The sequence below is a fragment of the Mirounga angustirostris genome, unplaced genomic scaffold (genome assembly GCF_029215605.1).
Source record: "Mirounga angustirostris isolate CCGP_5_RB_7025 unplaced genomic scaffold, mMirAng1.0.hap1 SCAF_4, whole genome shotgun sequence".
Taxonomy (NCBI): domain Eukaryota; kingdom Metazoa; phylum Chordata; class Mammalia; order Carnivora; family Phocidae; genus Mirounga; species Mirounga angustirostris.
This window is the reverse complement of record NW_026991712.1, coordinates 107,124,512-107,146,496: the sequence shown is the minus strand read 5'-3', so window position 1 is coordinate 107,146,496 and position 21,985 is coordinate 107,124,512. Positions and strand designations below refer to the sequence as shown.

The 21,985-nt window shown below is 39.1% G+C and overlaps 2 long non-coding RNA genes across 2 annotated transcripts in view; one reads left to right on the top strand and one right to left on the bottom strand.

The window, feature by feature from the left end:
- The first annotated feature begins 1,755 nt into the window (after nucleotides 1-1,755).
- Nucleotides 1,756-16,964, top strand: LOC123859350 (uncharacterized). The gene is made up of 3 exons (XR_006794436.3): nucleotides 1,756-2,016; nucleotides 9,905-9,985; nucleotides 15,898-16,964. It is a non-coding gene; the product is annotated as an uncharacterized LOC123859350 (long non-coding RNA).
- LOC129046448 (uncharacterized) overlaps nucleotides 9,984-21,985 on the bottom strand; it is a 33,680-nt gene continuing 21,678 nt past the window's right edge. The window contains exons 2-3 of the long non-coding RNA XR_010410820.1: nucleotides 14,471-14,641; nucleotides 9,984-11,516 (exon numbers count right to left, since the gene is read on the bottom strand). This is a non-coding gene — a long non-coding RNA (uncharacterized LOC129046448). The remainder of the gene's footprint in view (nucleotides 11,517-14,470; nucleotides 14,642-21,985) is intronic.

Genomic DNA, 21,985 nt, shown 5'->3' with positions numbered 1-21,985 from the left:
AAAGAATTAGATGAGATGTAATATGGGGGGGGGGATGCCTCACATCATGCCTGACACATAGTAGGTACCTGGCAACTATTGATATCCTTCTTTCAGTGGCAACCTGAGTTAAACTTAAAATTCTTCTTTGGACTTACACCATTTCTGTAAGCAATGCTGTTTATATTGTTCGTCACGTGATTAGTGATTCTATGTTGTTCTTCATTAACAACCACGCTTGGTAAATCCTACCTCCATTCTCCTCTTAGTAAAAGTTATGTAACGTAAACATTTTCTAAAGAAACTAAGAGTCAGGAAGAACAGGAATGTTCATATTTCCAACAGGTTCCTTTTTCGGAATTCCCAGCTCAGGAGAGGAAACGAGTTAATTTGTGTACCATCAAAACCAAAAGAGAAAAAAAGACTTCCCTATTCACTCTTAAGAAATCTCGTTAACTATTCTACCAGGGCTTCCAGAATCAAGATTTAAAAGAAAAGGAAAAAAAATGAAGTTTCCACACGTTTCGTATCAATAGAAGGATGTTGAAACTGTGCTGGTAAACAGGGTAAGGAAGCAAAAGCCTCATTAGAACCTAATTGTTTTATAATTAACCGTACTGGAAGCAGATGCTATCAGGGGGGTTGCTGGAAAGATTTTTGAAGATCACAAGACAAGACTAAGTTAAACCAATTATTTACTAAATCTCCTGAAAATATATAGCAGGCACCTAAAAGCATTCTCATTTTTTATTGTTGTCAGAATTGGTCTAAGTCCGGGGCACCTGGGTGGCTCAGTCGTTAAGCGTTTGCCTTTGGCTCAGGTCATGATCCCGGGGTCCTGGGATGGAGCCTCGCATCGGGCTCCCTGCTCCGCGGGAGGCCTGCTTCTCCCTCTCCCATTCCCCCTGCTTGTATTCCTTCTCTTGCTGTGTCTCTCTCTGTCAAATAAATAAATAAAATCTTAAAAAAAAAAAAAAAGAATTGGTCTAAGTCCAAATAAATAGTAGAAATGTGATTATTTTTCTCTTGGCTATTAGGTTTGTTTATTTTGCATGTTTCAATCGAGGTAACTAAAATCAAAACCACTTGTATAGGTAAATCAATGTAACATTGGAAACCAGAACAATTCACACCCTGTATTTGTATCCACCCTAAATACAAACTACCACTAATTCTACTGAGAGAGAGATGATAGAGAGATAGATAATAGTTAGATATAGCAAAATACTACTTTTGAACCATTTAAAAATGATTAGATATACATATCTGCCCTAGGCTACTAAGATAATCTATGAGCTTCTATATGTCAATGTCATTTTATGGATGAAAAAAAAAACAATGCCCAAGAAAATTTTGTGATTTGCTTAATGATCTAAAGATTTGAAAACCAAAGTTGAAGTGTTTGGATTTTCTTTCTGGGACAATGACAAGTCATGGAAAGTTTTTGATCATGAAGTTTATATTGTCACTAAGATGTCTTTGGAAGGTCATTTAGGAAGTACTTTGCAGAATAAACTGAAAGAGAGAGAAATCAGTGGCAGGGAGGGAAAAGAGAAGCCTAAATGAAATAATCCAGCAATGAGGTAATTTTCAAAAGAGTGATATGTAACAGGTTTGCTTCCACCAAAAATAGTTCAGTTTGGTTTGCTTTGCTCTCTGGTTTGGTTTGTTTTGTTTTTGTCCTCCTACCCCATTAGAAATACCTTCTCTATTGTCTCTTCTACTTTAGAGGAAATCTGGCCACTGTCCCTCCCCCTTCCTTCCCATTCTTGGGAACTCCCGCCTTGTGGTTTTTCATTCTCACTTCAGATTCCAGCCTCTGGTTCTGAAACCTCTCTGTCTGTAACTATAGGCGCGGATGTCAGGACTGTCCATAATGTGTCTTATTCACTCGTCCAATCTCTCCACTTGCCGTACATACAAGTTTGAGCCCCTCAGAGAAGCCGCCTCCATGTGCAGCTGTAGACTATGAATCCTTTGTGAGATTACCTCTCAACAAGAGAGAGACACGGGATGTCTATCATCCAGCGTTCCCAAGTAAGTCTTGACTTTTAACCCCACAAGCGCTTTCAAACTGATAATGAATTTCTTTGCAGAGAGAAATTGCAAATCCACAAAAAAGTATTTCCTTTTAAAATACCCATTCCTGAGGTTTGGGAGAGCTAGGATAGCCTGACTAGGGGTGCAAGTGTAGAGTCTGTGATTTGGGGCCTGCATTTCAGGGCCCCGTCTTCTTAGGAAGGTTACAAGGTTTTTCATTCTTTTGAGGTATGAGAATATATGGGTTTTTTTTCCCTTTTTCACTGTGAGAATATCTTCCTTCTTTGGGATACATTTTTCTATTTCAGATAAACTGAAGAAATAGGAATCTTGATGATGAAGGGAAAACATGATCATGTTTATTTTTATATGATCGATAAGTAAACTTTTATCATTGGTTTAATAAACAGGCAAGAAAATGTCACATATTTGACAAAGCTCACTAACTTTTAAAATTGAAAGATATTCTAAAGTATGTATGCTCTGATTTTCCATTTTGTATTTGAAAAAAGGAAACAGCTCTCTACCTGGTAAGGCAGTAATTCTTTGATGGACAAAGTATAATAAATTAAAGAATATCCCCAAATTTCCCCGATAAAAACCTTTGAAATACTTGGCAAATCATTCAGAGTTTAAGGATTACCCAATATAAAAAATAATCAATATTATTTTTGGACTAATATGTTTTCTATGTTCCAGGATCTAGTTAATGCACATGTCTGTTAATTTCAATATAGGGGAAAAAATATTTTTTAAACCTCTGGCACTTTCTCAAAGTGCTTATCAGATTGTTTTGAACTTCCCTATTGTCTTTATCCACCACTCAACTCTAAGTTCAGGAGGACAGGACAGCATCTGACATGTTCATTGTTTTATCAGTGACTAGAGATTGTAGGCTTCAGCAGCTATCTCTTGAATAAATTCAACAACTAACTAATCAATTCATATTTTAACAACAGGGCAGTTTTTTTAAATAAATTTGTTATGTTTTAATATCTTTAAGATTACAGACAAGTAGTGAGGATAGTACAGAGAGTTCTAGTATATCTCCCTTACCCAGTTTCAGTTTCCTTTAAATGTTACCATCTTACCATGGGACATTTCTCAAGACTAAGAAGCCAAGATTGGTACATTATTACAAAGTAAACTCTAGACTTTTTTTCAGATTTCAATCTCATTCTCCCATCAGGGTTCTTTCTCTGTTCTAGAACCCAAACCAGGGTACCACACTGTATGTAGTCATCACATCACATTAGTGCCCTCTGGTCTGTGACAGTTTCTCAGTCTTTCTTCATTTTTCATGACCTTTAGAGTTTAAAGGAGTATGTATTTTATACAGTATCCTCAAAATTGGCTTTGTCCAGCGTTTTTCTCATGATTAGACGGGGATTATGGGTTTTTGGAAAGAATGCCACAGAGGTGAAGCGCCCTTCTCATTACATCGTATCAAGGGTATGTGATTTGCACCTGACATTGGTGGTGATAACCTTGATCACATGGTTACAGTAGGGTTTGCCAGGTTTCTCTACAATAAAGTTATTATTTTTCTCATTCCTTACTCTTTCCTTTGAAAGTGAGTCCGTAAGTCCAACCACATTTAAAAAGGGGAAAAGAAAGTACTTACCTAAATTATTTGGAATTCTGCTAGAAAGATTTGTCTTTTCTTCCTTATTTACTTTTTTATTCAATCATTTATGTATATGATTATTAATATATGTATATCTCCTTTGTATTTCATAGTATAATACTATATTATGCTATTTATCTTGGGGCTCAGATTATTCTACTTTGGTCAATGTGCATTCCTTCAGTTTAGCTCCTGTCCCTTTGACACACTCAATCCTTTACTTTTTGAGCATGTCCTTACTTTTTGGTCCCATGAGATGCTCCAGGCTTGTCTTGTGTTTTCCCTGCCCAGTCCTGCAATCAACCATTTATCCAAGGACTCCTAGCTGCTTGTATAGCAAAATGACATTTAGAAACCAAGGTATGTGCACGGATGGTGCTTATGTCTCCTGGGATATCACTGCTTCTTAGACTCTTAGTGGACAAAGCTAAGTAATATATGTATGTTAACCTATATGTAGAACACATGTCTAAATTTTTTTCTATATTAACCCATCTGGGTGTATATTAAGCCCTATGTGAATTCAGACTGATGTCTTCAACTCTAATCCAGGACCATAGGATTCATTCTAGCCTTCCCCTCTTGTAACCTCCCACTCCAACAGTGAGAAATATGGCACCCACCATCCACTACCCACTTACTTTGTTCAGTATCAGTGTAAATGTAAAGCAGTTTCATAATTGTTAACCCATACCTCCTTGAAAAACAAAATCACCTAGAATACAGTATGTATATAGTTCTTTTGTCTTCACTTTTAACAGTTTTGAGCCAAAACTCCATTTTCCAACTTAGATCAGCTTTTTTTCCCCCATACACTGGTGTTGTTATGTTGTACATTTGTACTATAGTTAGAATCATTGGTCAAAGTCTGCATTCCATCTTGGGAATCTCTAATATCCTGGTGGACTTTTTTTTACAATTTGCATAGATTAAAGTTCACTATATGTGATGTGCAGTTCCATAGATTTTGAAAAACACATAAGGTTATACATCTACCATCCCAATGGCATACAGAACAGTTCTATCACCCTAAATTTTTCCTGTATATCCTCTCTGTAGTCAACAACTGCCCCCATCAGCCAACCCCTGGCAACCCTGATCTGTTTTCTGCCACTGCAGTTTTGCCTTTTCCAGAATGTGATATGAATGGAATGACACGATATGTAGCCCATGGGAGCTAGCTTCTTTCACTTGTAGAATGTGTTTTTAAGATTCATCATGTTGCTGGGTAAATCAATTGCTCATTCCTTTTTATTGCTGAGGAGTGTACTATTGAATGGATATACCACAGTTTATCCATTTTCCAGCTGAAAAACATCAGTTTTTAGTGATTATGAATAAAACTTCTATAGACATTCACAGGCAGGTTTGTGTTTGATTATAAGTCTCAATTCATTCTGACTGGTGTGAGGTGGTATCTCGGTTAGGAAATACCTAGGAGTGTAATTGCTGGGTCATCTTGTAAATCTATGTTTAGCTTTATGAGAAACTGCCAAACTATCTTCAGGGACCTTTTAAAATACTATAATATAGACTGCAGAATAAAAAACATTCTTAAACCAATTCAGCTATAAATGAGATTGTAGCATTAATAGTGTATTATCATAATTTTTAAAACCATGCTAGTTAAAAGCCTCTCTAAAAATGTCTACAATAATTCATGACTGGAGGGCCTTGGGTCAATTATTGTTCAGCTAACATTATCTGTGAATAGTGTTGCATTACTTACATACAAAAATTACCAGGTTAAAGCGCTTTTTGTCTTGAGGGTATTTGTAGCCAATGTAGGTAATTCATAATGACAAACTAATTTCAAATGAAGAATGTGGTAATTCTCTACAAAGCACATTCAAACTTCTGCAAATACTAATGAGCAACTTCTCTGTCCTACTTTAAAGCCTCATGTATCTCAAATATAAGAGCACTAGGCTATTAATTTTAAGAAAAATTAAGTGATGGTCTCTCAGAATTATTAGCAAAGCCCTTCTTTTCTATGTCATATATTTTACATGACACTCTTTCCATTGAATTTCTGGTTTAGGTAAATTGTTCCTAAAAAATTAGGAAGTTATTCTTATATCGTCCTCAATCTTCTTCAAGTTCAGCTACATACTTTCTTGGGTATTTTTCTAAATCTGTTTCCTGAAATGTAAACTAACTCGTCAGTTCTTCAAAAGGCAAGGCTGTTTCTTTCATTTTTTTACTTTTCCCTACAGCTCCAGAAAGTCTAAAGACAATTAAGTAGGCATTTTCTTTTTTTTTTTTAAGATTTTATTTTATTTATTTATTTGACAGAGAGAGAATGAGAGAGAGAGCACATGAGAGGGGGGAGGGTCAGAGGGAGAAGCAGACTCCCCGCCGAGCAGGGAGCCCGATGCGGGACTCGATCCCGGGACTCCAGGATCATGACCTGAGCCAAAGGCAGTCGCTTAACCAACTGAGCCACCCAGGCGCCCTAAGTAGGCATTTTCAACTACTCAACTGTGTAATTTATGTGCAGCCTACCTTTTGTCCTCTCATCCAAAGAGAGAACATGGAAAAAATATTAGAGTGTCAATATAAATAAAATGCATTTTTATGTTGCTATTACCTCCTCTGTCCATGAAATCATATATAGTTTCTGAACAGCTGAGCTCATTGTGGATTCATTATCCGTTTATTAAAATACATTTTCCCACTCTTGTCTTTGCCCCCCACCAGAAAAGGACAAAATGATAGAAAACCATTGTAGAGCTTATTTGTGTCTGTAAATATCATGCAGACTAAAATTTTAAAAAATTTAATGTCACCTTTACTCTTCATTCCACAACCTTATTAATAGAGATAACCTATAACCTGTATATCAAGCTATCTTCAATGTAGATCAATAAAAAGAACCAGGAGAGGTAATTCTTTCTTTGAGTTCAAGATCCAGAACCAAATTCACAGGTATGCAACCTGTGCAGACACCCAGGGCTCCACACTGACAAAGGCCCCACATTTGGTTTCATGCTCTGCTGTCTCTGTCTTGAAGTTCCTAATAACTTTTGAACAAGGGGCCCCTCGTTTTCATTTTGTACTGAACACTGAAAGTTATATAGCAGGTCCTGTCAAGATCATATCTTAACCACTAATCAAGGCATGGCAAGGGCGCTTTGTGGAACTGTGCATAGTTTTCCTTCCAACAGGATCTGTTTTTAGGGTGATAGTCTCCTAAATCAGCCAGCTTGGTTTTGCAAAGACTACAATTCTATAAATTCCTCTCCCCTTATTTGTCAGGGATGAGGATACAGTAGGGGAAAAGCAGGGAGGAGCATGATAGTCAAAAGCTTCTTTGCAGTTTTTATATAAAATGGACTTTTCTAATGGTCCAGATTAATGAAGAGGCTTCTGATTTAAGGGGCTACATCTAGTAATCTACCCTGTTCCTGGACCTAGAATCAGTGGAAATAAGGTGTGATAGATGAGATTTCCTATTAGTAGACCTGAGTGTGAATCCCTTTTTCACCACTCACTAGGTTTTTGATCTTGGATAAATTATTTAAACAATGAGGCTCAGCCATTTTTTTTTTAATTTAAAAAATAGAGATAATGACACACTGCTTTATGACTCTCTAGATTTGTTTATTTTGAACATTTCATGTAGTGGAATCATACCATATATGGTCTTTTGTGAATGGGCATTATAGAATATTTTCAGGGTTCTACCATGTTGTAGCATGCATCTGTATTTCATTTATTTTTATTGCTGAATAATACTGCATTGTATGAATATACCACGTTTTGTTTATTCATTCATTAGTTGATGAACAGTTGGAGTGTACCATATTTTGACTATTGTGAATTGCTGCTACAAACATCTACGTATAAGATTTTGTGTGAATGTGTGTTTTCATTTCTCTTGGATATATACCTCAGGTAGAATGACTGGTTCATATTGTAACTCTATGCGTAATCATTTGAGGAACTGCCAGACTGTTTTACAAAGAGGCTGTACCACTTTATATTTCCCACCATCACTGTTTGAAAATTTCAATTGCTTCACATTCTTGAAAGTACTGGTTATTATCTGACTTCTATTTCTAGGTTCTTAATGGATGTGATGTGCTATCTCATTGTATTTTTGATTTGCATTTTCTGGATGACTAATGATACTGAATATCTTCTCAAGTGTTTATTGGTTATGTGTATATATTTCCTAGAGAAATGCCTATTAAGATCCTTTGCCCATTTTTTAGTTTTTTAAAAATTCTTTTTATATTCTCAATAAAAGTCTCAAGTATTTTCTTCAAAAAAAAAAAAAAAATAGAGATAATGATACTTGTCTACAAACTTTTGTAAAATGGGAGAAGAAAACTAATATTATATGCTCAATATTATTGTGGAACCATTCCATTTCTAAAAATTGAAAATACAAACAAAAAAATCACACACACTTGGATGATCACAATTTTTTTAAGATTATTTATTTATTTATTGGGGGAGGGGCAGACAGATGCGGGAGAGAGAGAAATAAGCAGACTCCACGCTGAGTGGGAATCTCCATGTGGGGCTCCATGCAAGGGTTCCATCTCACAACCCTGAGATAATGACCTGAGCCCAAACCAAGAGTCAGGTGCTCAACCAACTGAGCTACCCAGGCGCCCCTGGATGATTATGATTTTTTTTAAGATTTTATTTACTTATTTGTCAGAGACAAAGAGAGCACAAGCAGGTGGAGTGGCAGGCAGAGCGACAAGCAGGCTCCCTGCTGAGCAAGAAGTCCAATGCAGGACTCGATCCCAGGACCCTGGGATCATGACCTGAGCTTAAGGCAGATGCTTAACCAACTGAGCCACCCAGGCATCCCTGATTGATTACAATTTTAAAGACTCCTTAAATCTCCTCCTCTTGGACCATGCTCACTTCAGGGCTCTTTTCTACTTTGTCATGTTGCCATTAAAAATTCATCACATGTATTTATATCCTAGCTGAAAAACACAAAGGAATTGAAATAGGCTCCATCACATAGGTTCCTTACACTTGGCAGACCCTTATTAAACTGTTTGGAAATAAATAAAGGAGATAGGAGGAGTGAGTCAAAAACAACCTCTATCCGTAGTTTTTTAAGAATTGGCCTACCTGTCTCATCAAAGCCCTATAAATCCACATCCCTCTCTCAGACGGATTGTTCTGGGTTTCTCCTTCTCACTAGTTAAAATAGTAAAAGTAAGAAGAGAGTTCTTTCATCTACATTTTGCTTATAAATCTTCATTTCTCCTTGGGGAAAAAAATTAGCTATTTTTGAATTCATCTTCCATTCCCAAAAACACTAAATAAAAATTTACATTTTCAATGTCTTTAAATTGAAAAAATTAGGTTAAAAATTGTTTCAGGCTGTTATCATCACTAAGTGATGTAACTAAATTCCAACAGGATGCCTTCAGAGGACATTCAATGTCAAATTTGTTCAGAGCTATTTATAATTAAGTTTCAATATGATGAAGGTCATAAGTAAACAATCAAGATGCTTTATCAAATTCCACCACCAAAACTTACCCTGCCACAGTCACTTATGCATTGAAACCTTAACTCAATGGCTTTCTTTGTATGTGCCCGGTTGTTGACATTGACCCATGAGAGGAAATCACATAAAACAAGAGACGGTCGTGCCTGGGAGTACAACCAGCCCTCTCAACCTTCCTCAAAAAGTTCAACTCACCTAAAACCAGTTAGGAGATTAGTTTGTCCTGTAAGAATCTGATTAAAGTTCTGAAGCTACAACAGACCATTTCAATCTATTTTTCAAAATTTGTTCATTTCTAATATGTCTCTGTATTACTTCTCAGAATAAAGACATCAATCCTGTTGCTTAATGAACCTGTTTTCCAATTAAAACTGTCATTGAATTTTAGATTTGGTACCTTTGAAATTATCTCATCCATCCCCTTTATTTTACAGTCTAGAAAACTGAGACCAGATAATTTAAGCAACTTGCTCAAATCTTGCAGCATGTTAATAGCAGACCTGGAGCTAGAACTTGTCTCCTGACTCCTAGGTCTACTGTCCTTTTTATTAGCAAGTGAAGCCACTTTAAAGTTTATCATACCTGTCTGTGTCTTTTGCTAAAACTGCCTCTTGCTCACTTACATCAGAACTACTCAATGTCAGAGAAGGCAGAGGCTCAAGTATGGATGTGAATCTCAGGTACAGTCAGAACAAATATTCTTGCCCACATATGAGTAAAAATTGGGAAAATCATTTTTTTTAAGTATAAAAATTTTCCCTGTGGATTTGCAGCATTTATAGGCCTGACATCAGCTGCCACAAACATGAAACAGCTCCACAAGAAAGTAATCTCCAGATGGCTACATCAAGTTGGTAAGATCTGAACTTCTTTTCCGCATGTCTTCACCATCTCATCAAGGGTCTGGATATGCATTTATTCCAGTATGTCTTGTTGTTTTGTTTTGTTTTGTGGGGGGGGGGGGGTTGTTTTTTGTGTGGTTTTTTTTGCTAAAACCAAAATACACATGGAATAGGTTTAAGATCTTCCTAGAAACCCGTAAAGCTAACCCTAGATGTAGCAGGCAAGTTGTATGACACCAGGGCCAAGGGAGCCATCCAAATGTTTAAAACACGGGGTCTCTCCCCAAAACCCTGTTATTACCATAGTACTATGCTCAGCCTACCTTGGTTCAATCTCCATCCCCATCCTTAGCTCACCACTAAAACCTTTGCAGTCTGGCCTCACATTGGAACTTGCCAGAAGGACATTCTTCTCATCTCCCTAGGCCTGTGGAATTAAAAATCTTGGGGGTGGGACCCAGCAATCTCTGTCTTCATAAGGCCTCTAGCTGAGTCTCAATCACCCTAAAGTTTGAGAACCACAGATCTAGCCTACATCCCTTTACTTTAATTAACATTGGTAACAGGAGAAAGGATGCCTGGGTGTCTCAGTCAGTTAAGCATCTGCCTTTGGCTCAAGACGTGATCTTGGGGTCTTGGGATCAAGACCCACATCTAGCCCCCGGCTCATGCTCTCTCTCTCAAATGAATAAATAAAATCTTTAAAAAAAAAAAAAACTTCAGCAACAGGAGAGAGAAGCATGAGGAAAAAGTAAGGGTTTGATGAGACTAGAAAAAGACTGTAAGGAATTCATTGAGGACTAAATACAAGTTGAACAAACAGTTCAAAAAAACTTCAAAACTTCAAAAAATTTTTTAAAACTGTCATATAATAACAAAGATTCCATTGAGTTTAGTTAACACAATATGCAAAAATTTTGCATCTTATCTTGCAGTTAAAAAGAAATAAAGAATGGGGCGCCTGGGTGGCTCAGTCGGTTGAGCGACTGCCTTCGGCTCAGGTCATGATCCTGGAGTCCTGGGATCGAGTCCCGCATCGGGCTCCCTGCTCAGCAGGGAGTCTGCTTCTCCCTCTGACCCTCCCCCCTCTCATGTGCTCTCTCTCATTCTCTCTCTCAAATAAATAAATAAAATCTTTAAAAAAAAAGAAATAAAGAATGTATGGGATGGGGAAAGACAAGAACATAGGCAAGTGTGGTAGATTTGTATTATGTCAGCTTGGCTAAATCTCCCAGAGTTCCCTTCTCTACGTAGGACTAGGTGACTTTGAAGCACAAAAGACAGCATTTGAAAGGCAAAAGAGGAGGAGCAGTCATCTTCCTTTTGTGCTGGGAAGGTCAATGTCAGGCTCAAGGTATAGCTGCAGCTCCTGGACATCATGCTTCCATGCTGTTCTCTTGGGTGGCACAGGGTAGCAGCCAAGTGAACAACTTCTCCATCTCCAGATAGATCTCCCACTTCAGCTTCTACGGATCCTGGGCCAGGTGCACGTTTAGCTCTGTGACAAAGAGTGCCAGCTTCTCTTGCAAGATATGCCCATCACCTGAGTTAAAGGGAATCAGGAAGGGACTGACTCAAGGCCATTTCAGTGTTTTTTCGCCTTCAACTGCCTCTTCTGAGAACTTCAGGCTCCATTACCAGACAAAGAAATAAAAGCTTCATGTAAATTGTGCAATCAGCTCTCACAATTGCGTGATGTCAAATCCCTAAAATAAATTCCTTTTGTGTGTTGATGTTTATATACTAAGGGATACTGAGATAGATACAGATGATATAGATGATAGGTGGATATGGACATGGATATAGATGTAGATATAGATATGGTATGGATCTGGGTATGGATGAAAATGAGGATGTGGACATGGATGAGGATGTGGCGTAGTGTGGATATGGATATGAACATAGGACACAAACATGACACAGACATAGAGAAAGATAATGGTTCTCTGATCAGATCCTAACTGATATAGATTTAGGTACCTGGAAATGGATGCTACTCTAACAAAAATTTAAAATGTGAGTGGCTTGGGGTGCCTGGGTGGCTCAGTCGTTAAGCATCTGCCTTCGGCTCAGGTCATGGTCCCAGGGTCCTGGGATCGAGCCCCGCGTCAGGCTCCCTACTCGGCGGGAAGCCTGCTTCTCCCTCTCCCACTCCCCCTGCTTGTGTTCCTTCTCTCGCTTTGTCTCTCTCTGTCAAATAAATAAATAAAATTTTAAAAATAAATAAATAATATAATAAAATAAAATAAAATGTGAGTGGCTTGAGATGGGGTGATAGACAGAAACTGGAAGGACCTTGAGAAAAATGTTTTTAAGAACCTAAAAGACTTGGAAGAGACTGCTATGAAAGCCTGATGTGCTTCAGTAAGAGTTTAAAAGATAGTGAGTGAAAATAAAATAAAATAAATAAAAATAAAAAACAGTGTCTGAATGTGTAAATAAACTGTGGTACATCCAGACAATTGAATATTATTCTATACCAAAAAGAAATGAGCTATCAAGCCATGAAAAGACATGGAGGAAATTTAAATGCATATCACTAAGTGAAAGAACCCAGTTTGAAAAGGCTACATACTTATGATTGCAACTGTATGACATTCTAGAAAAAGCAAAACTATGGAGACAGTAAAAAATCAGTGATTAGGGGGAAGGGAGGCATAAACAGAGCACAGAGGATTTTCAGGGCAGTGAAATTACACTGCATGATACTATAATGGTGGATACATGTCACCATACATTTGACAAAACCTATAGAATATACAACACCAAGAGTGAACCCTAAGGTAAACTATGAACTTTGGATGGTAATGTGTCAATGTAGGTTTGTCGATTGTAAAAAATATACCACTGTGGTGGGGGATGCTGATGGTAGGCAAGCTGTGTCTGTGTGGGTGATGAAGGAGCAGAAGGCTAACTGAGGACAAAGCACAAACTGACACCCTGCAACCTCACCCCCGCCCTCCTGGGTGGGACATGTGTGACATCTCCTCCAGGAAGCCCCCAACTGTCTTAATGTTAAATGCCTTGCTAGAGGGAAAAACAACCTTGACAATGGCAAGGCCTCCAGGATCTTGTAGGTTCTCTTTAGCATAAGAAAGTTTTTTTGAAAACCTCCCTTTTTCCTTACCTCCCCCAACCCCACAGTATATAACCAATTGCTCCTCACAACCCCAGTGCAGGACTTTCCGCCCAGGGGTCCTGTCCCCATGCTTTAATAAAACCACCTTTTTGCACCAAAGAGGTCTCAAGAATTCTTTCTCAGCCCTCGGCTCCAGACCCCACCCCACCAAACCTCACCTATATTCCAAAACTACATCATGGGGATGAAGGCCCCTGGGAACTCTACTTTCTGCACAATTTTGTTGTGAACCTAAAACTGTTCTAAAAATAAAGTCTATTTTTAAGAGAAAAAGAAAAAAAGGAAGTGTGAGAAATGTTATTGAAAGCTGGAGGAAAGCGTGTCCTTGCTATGTAGTGGCAGAAATGTTAGGAGTACTGTGGCCTGCAGTAATGGGCAAAGTAGAAAACGTATCTAATGAGCTAGAGGATCTAGCTAAGGAGATTTCCAGCAGGTTGCTACAAGTCCCACCTGGCTTCTTTTTGCTCCTTACAGTAAAATACGAGAGGAGAGATGAGCTGAAGAAAAACGTTTAAATATAAAGAAGCCAAGACTTGCTGAGTTCAAAAATGAAACTCTCCCATTCTCAGCCTTCCCAAGATTCTCAAATTAAGAAATCACTTCAGGACAAAGACCAAATCCAGTGGAGAACCATACGATCCTTTCTTAAGGCCTTAGAAAGATCTCAGGCAGTACCTAGAAAAACTACTCAGTCAGACAAAAGGTCCTCTAAGGTCTAAGACTAAGAAACACAGATTTGCTCCTTTAAGCAAAAATCCCTCCAAGACTCTTAAAGGTTATGTCTTGGTGAAAAATTGACATGACTGGTGCCATTTTAAAATAAAGTCAGAGAAACTACTATAGAGAAACTACCTTATCCACCTTTGTTTGAACTGGGCCTAAACCTTTGGACCAGGCAAAATGGCACTTGTTTTAAGCAATTGTTTGAGAAGTCAGCAGAACAGACATCCTGATCACAAGACTGATGGTTGTGGACTTTCTGAAAATAGAATCAGTGGTCAGTCGATGTATAACCCAGAGTAGCTTAGCTTGTAAACACACATAGAAAACATTTTTTTCTCTTCTTAACTTATGCAGTCCCCTGACTCTGCTTCCTTTTCCTCATAAAAACCCCTTGCTTTCTCCTGTAAGCAGGAGCACTATTTAGGTATCTAAATGAATTGTGCTCCCTGAATTGCAATCCTTTAATCCTAAGTAAACACTCATTTGCCTGTCACTGTGGCTCTTGATTTTCTGGATGACATCTCTCAGTAACCTTGTAGGAAGATCAAGGTGAAGGGGAGTCTATCTTGAAAAAATGTGTTTGTGTAGCTTCAGTCTAATAGACTGGATTATAAATCTATTCATTAAATACTCACAAAACTTTGGGGCGCCTGGGTGGCTCAGTCGTTAAGCGTCTGCCTTCGGCTCAGGTCATGATCCCAGAGTCCTGGAATCGAGCCCCGCATCGGGCTCCCTGCTCCGCGGGAAGCCTGCTTCTCCCTCTCCCACTCCCCCTGCTTGTGTTCCTTCTCTTGCTTTGTCTCTCTCTGTCAAATAAATAAATAAAATATTTTTTTAAAAAAACTCACAAAACTTTAAAAAGAATTATGTCTTCTTGGATTTAAAAGGACGGAGACAGTACAAAATGAGAGAGCTTTGAATCCCCAAACACCTTGGGCGAGAAGCAGGTTGAAAAAAACCACTCAGCTGCAAATACTAGTCATTTCATAGGAAAAAGGAAGACTCAGAAGTTAGAATCAGGAGCCCAGAGAGCAGAGGCAAGAGTCTTGGAGAATCCTTCCCAGGCAATAGAGTCGAGCCGTAATCAAGGAACTGGCAGTGTGGGCCTAGCTGGATTGTAGAATTGCCACAGACCATAGACCACTGTGTGACGCCTGTTTTCTCTCCTTTTTGAAGAGCTGGATTGCTATTATCCTATGCCTTTCCCTTAATTGTTGGATACTGGGCATTAAGGGGACGGAAAACTTGTCCCCTTAGTTCACAGGTCTTCAGATCTTGAGGAACATTATTAAGGAGCGTTACCCAGATCTGACCTAAATGATGCCGTTTTGGACTTTGAGCTGATACTGTAATAGCATGAGATTCAGGGATCTTGTGGAAGGGGATTAATAGATTTTTCAAATAGGAGAAACAGAAACCATTGGTTTCTGGTCTCAAAGATGGCCTCTGATGATAACCACCACTATCCCACCACCACCCAACTGAATTATTCCTGCCCCGGGTGACTAGTACAATATGGCAAAAGTGACAGTGTGTGACTTCTAAGACTAGGTCATAAAAAGCATTTCAGTTTCTCTCAGTTCATTCACTCTGGGGGGAAGCCAAGTATCATACAGTAGGAGACCAGAATGCACCACCTCAAAACATGTCTCCTTGGCTTCAAGATTATTTTGAGAAACAGTAAACACAAGAGAAGCTCTGAAAATGGAGTAGAAGTTATCCTTTGGTAAGGCAAATTTATATTTATAAAGAAAATCTCCATCTGTAAAGATGTCTCCCTATTTGTACCAGGAAGATCACTCTAAACCACAAAAGACTCTTATCAATGGAGAAGACACTTAAATCTACGTAATAAACCTTACACTTATTTACTGCGCTTTCCTATTCATCTTCCCATAACTGGCCTCCCCCAAACCCTTCTTCTGTTTTAGCTAAAGATGGTATTTAAACTCCAATTCTAGCCACCTCTTTGAATTACTCAACCCCAAATATTTCCCATGTATATACAAGATATACATGTTAATAAACTTGTTTATCTCTTGTTAATCTTCTTTTGTTACAGGGGTCCGAGCCTAGAACCTAGAAGGGTAGAAGGAAAAAAGATTTTTTCCTCCTCTACAATTCCAGGAGGAAACTCAAGCAGGACGAGGACCATGGGGAAAGGAACTGAAATGCCTAGCCAAGAGCTATATGAGTAAACCACCTTGGAAGTGGATCTTCCAGCCCCTGTTAAGTCTTCGGGTAACAGAGCCACACCTGACCTCTGACTACAGTATCGTGAGATACTCCTAAGTTTTTGACCCACAAAGCAATGAGAAATAATAAATGATTATTACTATTTTAACTGCCACGACATTTTGGAGTGGTTTGCCATAGATGACAAATATAGCAAGATGGGAAATGTACATCAGCAGGGGGAAGGATCCAAACATGACAGATAGCACGTCTTTGATGTGACTAACGACAGGGCCCAGACTGCGCAGGAAAGCAAATGACGCTTTGAAGGAAGGTCATGATTTTAATGGGGATGTTTAAAATGAAGTCAACATGTTCTGAGATATTCTGGCATCCCTAAGAAAGGAACTGAAATGACATAACTTCCTGTGGTTAGAAAAGTGTGGTTATAATAATAGTCATTCATTTGAAAAAAATTTTATGAGCAAATATTCTTAGTAATTTACATGTGTCTGGTCTTTGCACACTTAATTTCCCATACCTTCTGGTGTTTAATATTCACAGTAACCGTGTGAGATAGCTATTGTCAATTTAATTCCATTTTATGGATGAAGAAGCTAAGTCTTAAAAAAGTCACCTAAAGTCGCAATTAGGAAATGGCAGAGCCAGGATTGAAATTCAAGTCTTCTGATTCAGTGCATAGTTTTTGTTCCTTTGATCAAAGTTGCTCTGTGGAGAATACAGAGGAAATGGTAAGTCTTGGAAGCCCTATCCTCTCGGAATTTAAAGCTTTGTTAAGGTGAAAAGATATAAATATACAGAGTAGGTAATTAATGATAATTAGCACTTTATTCTCAGGGAAACAGAGGAACAAAGTAGATAGCAAATGCAACAGGAATTTAAAGAAAGAAAAGATGCACATGCACTAAAGAAAAGCTTCATGAAGGGCCCTGGGGTTTTAGTGGAGGAAGGGTACAATTTGGATAGTGGGAGGGGAAGAGATATTCCTTTCAAAAGCCACAGAATAAGTCAGGAGCAAAGCTTCAAATCAGAAAGCACAGCATATTCAGGGAACAGAAAGGAGACTTCTTAGATCCAACAAAAGATCTATATTAGATCCCAAAAGAACAACTAGAAAAACATTGGAAGCTGGTATGAAGAATTGAAGGTTAATACCATATACAGTGGGAACTCACTGGAGATTGCTGGACAAGGTAATGACCCATAGAAATGTCTATTCATAGATGTAAGACCTTCTTCCAACTTCTGGCATAAATACAGTCAGACCAGCTTTACCTTTCCAACTTGTTGCTAGAAACTGCATTGGCCCCAGCAGGAAGTCTAGCATCCATTTCCTAAAAATGGCATCCCATCCTAATCCTGAATTGTCTGAGAATAACAAGGGCTTTCACAGTTCAATTCAAGGGTCATTTTTTCCCTCAATGTTAGGGGAAGGAGAGAATGAAAAGGCACATCAGTCCACTAGCACCATAACTGGGCTCACCGTCAAGTCCCCGCACTGGCTAAACAGCTATCCACTGCTGAGGTGATGTCCATACTGGACCAGATGACAGTCATATCCACAATGTTTCCTTACGCTTGCATTTCAAGGCTTTTCTTCTTTGATTCTCACATGCTTCGCCATTGTCCCCAGAACACAACCTCATGCCAGGGCAGCTGGATCCAATGGGGCATCTGCTACATGTTGTTCAGAATCAATCTCCCTTCCTTTATTTTTTTTAAAGGTTTAATTTATTTATTTGAGAGAGCGAGTGGGGGGGAGGGGCAAAAGGAGAGGGAGAGAGGATCTCAAGCAGACTCCGTGCAGAAACCAAGAGTCAGAGTCTCATGTGTCTGCCATGCCCTGTCCTTCCCCTCATAACCCACTGAGCCACCCAGGTGCCCCTCCCCTCTTTTAATTCTTAGTTCATGTATTGAACCCAGACCACTAACCATTTAGCCCTTCCCTTGAGGTGATGCTAATAGGACTAGCCCTAAAGTAAAAAATGAGTGGGTCAATATATGTAAAGAATGTACACTATGTGGTGCCTAGCAAGTTCTCACCGAATGTTATTCTCACTATTATTTTACATGTGAGCCTGCATGTCAAGTGGCAGAAATCTCAGAGATACAGGCTAAGCATATTATTGTTTCCAAAATAATTTCTAGCTCTTATTAGTGCCTTAGAAATAAAATTTGGTCACTCTGTCTTTCCCAGAGAAAAATTGAGTACCGGCAAGAGTACTTTGTCAAGAGTCACATCTTCAGCCTAGGTAGTTATTAAAAGTGAGAATGGATGAGTCAAGATTTCCAATCCTAACAAAGCTATACATGTTATAAATAGGTCTTTTCTAATAGAGGGAGCAAGTCAGGACAAGGCAACTTCAGTGAAGAAAAACTAAAAGAGAAATGGTTGTAAAGAAAAAAACAGTTCTAGCGGTGGTGCATGAGGGAAAGGATCACTTCATGGAGAATAAAGCATGATTACTATGCTATATGTGTTTTCTGTGCTGATACTTTCACATCCAATCCTTCCTGGGCCTGTCTTCCAAACTTCACTCAAGTTTGGTTCCGCACATCTGTGTACATCAAGGACATTCGTGAAGACAGTGTCACCCAGTACGCCGACTACCTCTGCCGTTCCGAAGCATGAAAGGGCCTAGGAGAGGGCAAGTCTCCTCAAAGAAATCTGGGCGGGGGAGCATTTAGGACTACAGTGCTATACTCTCCATGCTGCCTTTGAAGCAAGCCTGTTTTTTTTTTAAATTCACCATCTCAGGTAGCAGGAATGACTTCAACAAAGGGCACTTCCTGAAGATTAACTATTTGGAAGCAGGGAGAATTTTAAAAACTCTCAGCTCCTCCACCTCAGGAAATGCCAGGCCCTTTGAGAGCTATTACTTAAGTGGATCCTGCCACATCATTTCATTCCTAATTAACCCCAAATCCCCACTTTTATCCATGTGCTGAAACCATTGTTTAATTCAAACTTGTATTCTTTTTTTTTTTTTAAGATTTTTTTTTATTTATGTATTTGAGACACAGAGAGAGCGCCAGGGGGAGGGGAAAAAGGAGAGGGAGAAGCAGGCTCCCTGCTGCTGGGGCTCCTGGGACCCTGAGATCAGGACCTGAACCAAAAGCAAACACTTAACCCTTAACCGACTGAGCCACCCAGGCGCCCTAAAACTAGTATTCCAAATTCCTCCCCCCCCAAATCTGTTCTGCATCACGAAGACAGCAGTATTAGTACTGAGAAAACGTGATCTAAATCATGACTTCTCTTTTGAAGAAGCTCTTTTTCTTCACTGGGCCTCTTTATGTGGCACATCATGACAGTTTTCTTTGTAATATTTCACCAGGTTTCGATAATAAAACTGCCTTGGTAACGAAGAAAGTAATACTCTAATCAAGTGTGACTGTGGGTGTCTGCCAGTCAGAAACAAAGAAGAAAGCTCTGGAAAATCACATGAAACTTAATGAGTTGGCTCTGCAGGTAGTTTGCCTGTGTTCCACACTCCCCCCACCCCCGAGTCCCCTGCTGGGAGAACATCATCTTGCCTGTGCCCTGGGTGCCCACACCTGTTGTCCTGTCCTCTCCCCCTGGGGTTCCTGCCTTGCGCCCCCCCTGCAGACTCATGTGTCTGCCATGCCCTGTCCTTCCCCTCTGGCTCCGGCCCAACTGCCCAGCGACAAAGCAGGGATGACTGACAATGGAAGGACCCACGTTTCAGAAGGCGTTTTAAATTCCAGGGAAATGTCTGTGAGCTCTAAAGGCAATGCTAGGGGGCCGGCACCTGATGAGCAGCTAATCACACTCTCGATGCCCTCATGAGAGTGTGTCATCGTAGTGACAGGGTTGAAATAACTAGACTCCCTGGAACCAGAGGGTCAGATCCAGGTAAAATTAGCTCAGCTTTTCATCAGGGTAATGACTATAATCTTTTGCATTCCCTAGAGAGCTTTATAGTCAGGGATCTTAGGGAGAGTTTGCCAACAATTAATCTCAGCAGAGGCCTGTAGGCTTCAGATGGACAATAACACTCACTTACTTCTTTCCAGCCCAAGGTGGGCTCTCACAAAGAGCCGCCTGCAAGGACCATGGCTATCAAACCATAATATTACCAGTAATATCACACCTTTCAATAAATGGTCCTATGGAGGACTCAGTGATCCGTGCTGAGTCCAAGAGTGGAGAAGCACGTAGCAAAGCTGGCCATAATGCAATGCATTCACCAAGAGTGGGAAATGCCCCTTGCCACCAAACTGCCCATCAGTCCCAGTGGGGCTTGAATCCAAACAGAAACTGGGTCTGAGACAGACCTGTCTTCCAAGAAATGTACTATAAGCAGAATACTATTTTAGGTCCAGATAATATTTCCGAGAATACAAAAGAGAGAGAGGGAGAGATCAACAAAACAAAAAGAATAATTCCACAAACATGAGGAAGACAACAATGTTCCCAAGAAAGTTTATAATCAGTAGTTTTCATTTTGCCCAGAAAAGAGGCAGAATCATAAAATCACAAGACTTTAGAGCAAGAAGGGATCTTGGATATCATCTAGACCAATTTCCTCATTTCACAAGAAAAGATGTAGACTAGTTTTTTTTTTTCCCACCATCACTCAGCCAATTAAGAATAGGTTTCCACTGAAGGGGAAGGAGCCAGGTTGAGCCAGGGCATAGGGCACTTCCTGAGGAGGGGCGGGCTCTGTGGGATTCCCCATGACCAAACTGGACACAAGTGGCAAGATGCTGAAAGGGAAATAAGAATGTTGGAAGGACAGATAGAAGGAAACCAAAACCAACACCGCTGTACATTCCAGAATCTCCTAGACTTACCTTGAACCCAACCCTGAAAGCTTGCAAACAAAAATGAGGATCTTGAGTCTAAAACAAATTCAACAAATTATAATCCAATGTCAGATAAAATTGCCACATGCATTTCTGGAAGCCTTGATGGTACTCCTGTGAAACATGGCAATAAACACGTGTCTTTTGCCAAATATAGACTATGCTCTATGTTCCCTCATAATAATGTTAAATAAGACATGAATGAAGAGAGGTAATTAATGACACCAGGAAGCAGGGTCCTACAAACTTCCATTTGAAGTTAGGACAGTAAAATACATAATTAAAAATATGTACTTTTGACAATTAAAGAGGACCATTTCTCAAACTCTCTGACAATGCTATAGTCTCACACCGCTTCTAAAAATTCCTCTCACAGTTGCTACTATAGAAGTTTACGTTCTGCACTATTCTTAGCTCTCAGCTAGGTCTCCAGCAGTTGGAGAATTTGGGGAGTCCTCAACGCCAAATTCCAAGGCATGAAGCTCATACCACCCCTTCAAACTTCTCTTTTTAGAGTAAATGCGTGATTTTAGGTTTTAGTTATCAAAAGAACGCTGCTTTTAAATATAATGTAGCTTAAAACAAAGATTTTTCTATAGCAAACTCTTAAAATAACCATTTCAAGGAAAGCTTATAATAGGGTAGCAATAGGGGTGATAAATAAAAGTATATATATATATGTATATATACATACATATATGTATATATATCTTTTTAATAAACGGTATTTTTAAAATAAGCATCAGATTTAATATATGGTTCTAGTACCAAACTTTCGAAGAAAATTGATATTTCACACAATAAAGCCATTTGATCAATAAATTTAATAGATGATATTGAATGCATTTCTCAATTTCTCAGATCACTTCATTGATCAAATATTTATTGAGCACCTACTGTGAGCCAGCACTGAATGGTTGTGGATAAAACAAAAATTCCAGATTCCATGGAACGTACATTCTTGCGGAAAGAAACAGACAACAAAAAATAATCATTAAAAAAAAAAAGAAATTATATAGTGTATTAGAAGGTGCAAACACCATGCAAAAACAGAACAGGTAAGAAGATCAGGGCAGAGATGCTATACAATTTTAAAAAGGGTGGCCTAGTGTACCTCTTTGAGA